Source organism: Zingiber officinale, chromosome 6B, assembly GCF_018446385.1.
Source record: "Zingiber officinale cultivar Zhangliang chromosome 6B, Zo_v1.1, whole genome shotgun sequence".
Classification (NCBI taxonomy): Eukaryota; Viridiplantae; Streptophyta; class Magnoliopsida; order Zingiberales; family Zingiberaceae; genus Zingiber; species Zingiber officinale.
This window is the reverse complement of record NC_055996.1, coordinates 109,278,125-109,284,947: the sequence shown is the minus strand read 5'-3', so window position 1 is coordinate 109,284,947 and position 6,823 is coordinate 109,278,125. Positions and strand designations below refer to the sequence as shown.

Genomic DNA, 6,823 nt, shown 5'->3' with positions numbered 1-6,823 from the left:
AAGTATTTTAATATATTACTTAAGTTCACAATAGGCGTGCATACTTATCTGAAACTTTCAAGAAACACCTAGTGTTTTTTTTAAGTATAGAATTAATGAATTATAATAATTTTTTTGAGGTAGGAAAATTTTTTTATATATATATAAAAATTGATGAAAATACAATTAAAACGCCGAGTTTTTTTTTAAGTATAGAAAATAAATTATAATAATCTTTTGGTGTAGGACAAAAAATTATATATATATATAATTAATAAAAATAATAAAAGGTTCCACCGAGATTTGAACTCGGGCTATTGGATTCAAAGTCCAATGTCCTAACCACTAGACCATGGAACCTTTAGTGATGTTGCTACTCTGATAAAATTAATTAAATATAACATTTTGCATAGCATCCAGCAAACTAAAAAGTCAACCCGATAACAAAAACACTAATTTCATGTTGACAATTACTAAAAATCCCTAAGTGATCCTAACAATTATTTCAATAGCAATTTAGCACTACATCAAGCTGCTTTTCTACTGAATATCAGATAAAGATTACAACAATATACTGGAAATATATGTGGATATTAGAGTTCAGATTTCAACAATAAAATAACTTACCAATAGTACTCATGCCTTTTCCTTTCTTCAATAATACTTGATGAGCAATATACTTGTGTTCCGACAGTCGAAAATTGCCTAAAAAAAAGAGATACATTGTATCATAGTCATAGACTTGATTTTTCACTCTTATGCTCGGACTCCTTTTCCTTGTTTGTGGCTTCACTGGTGCTGCTCCACATCTCTGGTTTTTAGGCTTTGTCCATTCTTTAGAGAGCACAATAAAATAAGCCATTGCTTAGTCTGATTTCTCTTCATTGGACACTCGAATACCTTGTTTATCACCATAACTTTGCATTTTTTTTATCACGACAGCCCTTGTCTACCTAAATCATATCTTTGTTTATCACCATTTTTTTTATTTGGATTATTCATCGTCTTATCTTTGTCAACTAGTGTTTCATACCTAAATCATATATCAAGAAAGGACAGCAGATTAGGAAAAACCAAATAGAACAGCACAGTTTGTGTAGTGGATGCGTGCTGTTGATTCTAAAGCATGATTCACAAAACTCTAAACTGTAAACATTTATAGTATATCGACGACAGAATTTACAGACGATCCTGTGTTCTTGGTGCTTGTCGTTGGAAGAGCGATTACAAATGAACGAACAACTCTTAATAGTTCACAAACCAAATCTCTCTTCGGCTATTTGATGTTCTCTCCTCTCACTCTTTATTAAGATTTCTTGGACGAATTTATAGGAGGAGATGGACTCATCTCCTACCTTCTTAATGATGGAAGATGAGAAGAAGGTCTATTCCCCTACCTTATTGATGGAGGAAGATGAGTGGTCAAGTAATGCCCACTCTATCCAATATCTTTTATTTGTCTAAGTCAATCCATAAAGGCTATCTAATTACAAAGACCATGTAAGAACATTCAATCTATACTTCAGGAAAAATGGTTCGTACGACAACAAACACACTGAGTAATTACTGCTAAGAAAGATGGTGCACTTAACTTAGCTGCTCTATCAAACAAATTAGAGACATCAATAATTTGTCTGTACTCCAGATTAATCATTTACATCAATATGAACATCTCTAATCTCTTATAATGATTATTATGTAGAGAGCATATTTAACATTTTTAATAAATACAATTATTCACAACCACATTCTAAGTACTTAACAAAAAATATAACTAGTCGACCAGTGAATAAATATCAAAGATAAATCAATCTTAATTTTCCTTTTTAGCTAGAATATAATCATTCTAATCGGTCACCTTTCTAATTATGCTCCATAGACCGACTCATCCATAGCCAATAGGATGCATGCGAAAGTACCAGACATTGATTAAAACATTAAGTAGACTTAGGGCAAAATAGTCACTTAGGACAAAATTGAGAAATGCTTATAATTTCAAGAATCTCACATAGCAAAGAAGCAAGAATCCATTCTTCTACTACTCAACACTATAGTACATGTGGTATGAATCATATATTACGATGTTTTTCTCTTTACTAACAAAAAAATGCATGTTTTTCTTAAAATTTAACATCATACAGATCTTGATCTAGACATACATAATGTCTAATCCTGAATTCAACTTCTGAATTCCAATATGGTCTTTAACAGATTCAGTAAATGGTGGGTTTATTTATTCCGATCATTATTAATGCATAAATGATCTCATCTTGACATAATTATCAAAGTTGCCCCAACTTATGGGTATGTCTTTATTCATAGCTACATAAGTTGTCCCATAAGTAATGGTCTTATTTCTATTTATACTTAACAAATAGAGATGATTGTTCATGTGAATGGACCAATCTTACTCTAGCAACATACTCACCGAGACTTATATCTAAAATGTAACAATAACATATACACTAAATAGATCATGATATTTTACAAAGTGTTACATTTTATGAAGTCCTAAAGATTTCACATATCTTTGAAATGACTTTTTAGTCAACGGCTTAGTAAAAGAATCTATGAGCATAACACGTGTAGGAATATAGTCAAGAGTTATCTTTTCTTATCAACAATATCCCTTACAAAATTATACTTAATTTCTATATGTTTGTCTTTGTTGTGATATTTGAGATCCTTAAACAAAGCTATAACAGCTTGATTGTCACAGAACACTGTAACAGGACTCCCACTATTCTTAGTAATTTTCAGATATTTTAGGAACATTTTCAACCAAATAGCTTCTTACATTATGCTATATACTTAGCTTCCATTGTTTATAAGACAATTCCTTTATTTATGATAGAGGAGGAGGATAATGTTCATTTATCAATAAATCAGGTATTATGAGAGATGCCAGAATCTAATCAACCTATTGGGAGTGATTTGCTGATGAATGTGTTAGTTTTTTAACAGTTTAACCTACATAGAAGTAGTCGTTAAATTATTCTTCAGAGAATGTTTAACATTGAGAATGAGGTATTAATGATTCTCTCAGTAGACGATGAAGAACCTCAGACGATTGAGGAAGTATTGAGATGCTTAGTTAGAAAAAAATTAAAAAGTTACAATGGATGAGGAAATGGAGCCTATGAAAAAGAATCAAGATTGATATTTAATCGATCTTCATATGGGCAAAAGGTTTATTGGGAATAAATATTTTCTCAAAATTAAGAGAAAAGTAGATAGATCGATTAATCCATACAAAACTTGACTAGTGTAAAAAGATATACTCAAATAGAGAGTATTGATTTTGAAGAGACATTCTCCCCAAGTATGAAGTTTGTGTCAATATATGTCATCCTAGTTATAATAGCATATTATGACATGGAATTGCATTAGATGAATGTAAAAATGGCTTTTCTTAATGGTAATCTTGACGAGAAAATCTATATGGTACATCAAAATGTTACATTGTTGAATGTTAAGAGAATAGAAGATGTAGACTTAAAAGGTCTATATATGGGCCAAAACAAACATTAAGATAATGAAATATAAGATTTAATGAAGTCATTTTATCTTATGATTTTGAAATTGATCCTGTCCGAAAACGGTGAAGACAGTTGGCTGGGGATGTGGCTCAGCGGTTAACCTTGTGAAGACTTCGCTCCGATCTACAAAACTAAGAACGTCAATGCTGCGCCAGGGAAGGGGTCTCCAGCATTGATCCTCTGACACTTAAGTCAGTCACCGGAATAATAGAAAGACGGTAAAGAACTATAGCAACAACAAGAGTTTAAGAACAAATAACGCATATCTCCGTCGATGCATGGACCTCCCCTTTTATATAGTGCTCCAGTAGCAAATGTGCACGCTTCTCAAGGTGTGCGTACGTTTTTCCAACTGTCTTATGAAAAGATGCGTAAGAAAAGTGCCTCTGACACCATTTCTTAACCAGGCGTGCAAATTCCTAACATGACAGTGGAAGTTTCCGTCGTACGATTTGCCTATTGACCACGCCCTGCTGTCAGTGACACCAACTCCCAGAAGAATACAATGAGCTAAGCAAGGGATCCCACTGTTTGCCCGAGCGAGGGGGCCGCTCAGTCGGGATTCCCCGCCCAGTCGATCTCAGCTGTTCCTTTCACTCGCCTCGATAGGTTATTCCTCGCGCGACCAAACATGCGATCTGGTCAGACTAGCCCTTATAGGGTCGTTACAATTACGAATATCTGATATCCTCTTTGCATAGTTGTCCCATCCAGACGAGCAATCTGCTTAGATGAGCCCCTTTTAGCCGATCTAACCCTTCAGGCCCTCTCGGCTCGTTCCCACCCCGCTCGGCCAACTTTGCTGACCTGGCATTTTTTGGCCTCTGATCAACTTGACTTTGACCTCCATGTCGGCTGTTGTTTTGCCTTTGACTCATACTTGGTGGGCTTCCTTTACCACCGCATCAAAAATGTACAATGAGGATCATTGTGTTTACCTAAAAAGGGAAAAAAGAAAGTTTGTCATCTTATCATTATATGCTGATGATATGCTAATAACTAGAAGTGATATAAAGTTTGTGATAGAAGTCAAATCATGGTTTTCATCACAATTTGACATAATAGATATGATAGAAGTTGAATATATCTCAGGAGTAAAAATTATTAGAGATCAATCAAAAAGACTTTTGGATTTGTCTAAAGAGGTTTATATCACTAAAATGCTATAACACTTCGACATGTCAGATTGCAACATTGAACAAATACATATAGTGAGAGATATTGTTATAAGTAAAAGTATGTATCTCAAAACTCCTGAAGAAAAAATCATATACCAGTGTCATTGATAGTTTAATATACACTATGTTGTGTACTCGTCTTGATATAAGCTATATTGTTGGCTTAATTAGCTGTTTCAGTCAAACCCAGAATCAAGATATTGGAAAGCAGTGAAAGAGATATTCAGATATCTCAAAGGGATAATAAATTATTGTCTCTATTTATAAGGATCAAATATGGACATGAAGGGCTACATAGATACAGATTGGGGAGAGGCTTTGATGAAAGGAAATCCACATCTAGCTATACCTTCTTTTTAACCGTTGTCTTCAAGCACCCTATCTTTCTCAACATGTAAATTTACTACAGTTTTTTGGGGTCTTAGACAACGGTTAAAAACTATTATCTTTGCACTTGAAATAAACAAAATCATTATCATTTTAACCGTTGTATTTTTAACCATTGTCGTTTCTCAACACACACTAGAGAATATAGACCATTGTTTATACAATAATTTATCAGTGTTGTGTTTTTAATATATATCATACTGTTGGATCACTCCTAAGCTAGAGAGGCGGATGTATAACATCTAAGGATCCACACCAAGCACACTCTTCACTATCAAAAACACTCCTCGGAAATAATCCGAAGGTGGAAAAACCTCTTACAACTCACACAAGCAATACAACTCAAAACAAGAAGTAAATACACAAATGCAAATGAAAAACCTTCTTGCTTGATCTCTTGTTGCTTGTGAATGCCTCTTGCAAGCTTGAAAGTGCAGCAACACCTTAGTCCTAAGCTTCCAAGAATTGGCGGAGAAGATAGAGTGAAGAGTTGTATTTGTTTAAACTCTCCGTCACCTTTATATCTACGCTTTTTAGGGCTCCTAATCAATTAAGTTTGCTCCTAATCAATTAGGTTTGCTCCTAATCAATTGCCAAGTCAGATTCGAGTGATCCCAGCTGTCCAAACCTTGCAACATGCACAACAGTCATATCCCAATTAATTGACCAATCGAATAGGGAGGCTTTGATTGATCGACTAATCGATTTAGAGCACCTTTGTGGTCTCGCAGATTTTCTCGAAATCGATTGACCAATCGATTCCGGCTACCTCGCACCTTTGCGAGAAAATCTTCCCCAATCGATCGGCTAATTGATTGGAGTGTCCCAATCAATCGACTGATCTATTGAGAAACCCTCTGTGCGTTTTGCGATAGTCTGTAAATTGATCGACTAATTGATTGGGCTTGGGCCAATCAATCAACTGATCGATTATCCAGCCCTATTTCGCCAAACGTAAGTCTAGGATTTCACTTCCAACATCCAGTCAATTATGACCTGTTAAAACTCTTCATTGCCTAACATCTAGTCAACCTTGACCTGCTGGGGCTTCGTCACCAAGTATCCGATTAATCCTTAGACCCACTTAGACTTTTCCCTACGTGCCAAGTGTCTGATCCTCCATGACCCACTTGGACTTCCAAACACCAGGTGTTCGGTCAACCTTGACCTACCTGGATTTCCGCATACCTGGTTTTACTCACCAGGACTCCCTCACTGCCTAGCTTCACTCACTTGGACTTTTCACTTGGCTTCACTCACCAGGATTTCCATCTGCCTAGTTTCACTCACTAGGGCTTTCACTTGACTTCACTCACCAGGATTTCCATCTGCCTAGTTTCACTCACTAGACTGCTTAGCTTCACTCATCAGGACTTTTCATAACCTAGCTTCACTCACTAGGCTGCTTGGCTTCATTTACCAGGACTTTTACAACTGCCTGACTTCACTCACCAGAACTTTCACATCGGCCTGGCTTCACTCACTATAACTTTTCACAACTGTCTGACTTCACTCATTAGGACTTTTTATACCAAGTGTCCAGTCAACACTGACCCACTTGAATTTTTATCTTCTACCAATCTTCCCGTTGGACATGCCCTTGCCTAACCTCTAGTTATGACTTTCTAGTCATGTATCTGGTCAACCTTGACATACTTGACTTCTTCCTCTCATATTGTCAAACATCGAAACCTAAACATGACGACTCAAGCTTGAGCTAACTCAAGCTTAGTCAACCTT

The 6,823-nt window shown here is 35.6% G+C and overlaps 1 non-coding gene across 1 annotated transcript; it reads right to left on the bottom strand.

The window, feature by feature from the left end:
- Positions 1–267: 267 nt before the first annotated feature.
- Positions 268–339, bottom strand: TRNAQ-UUG. Its single transcript has one exon. It is a non-coding gene; the product is annotated as a tRNA-Gln (tRNA).
- Between the last annotated feature and the right edge of the window lie 6,484 nt (positions 340–6,823).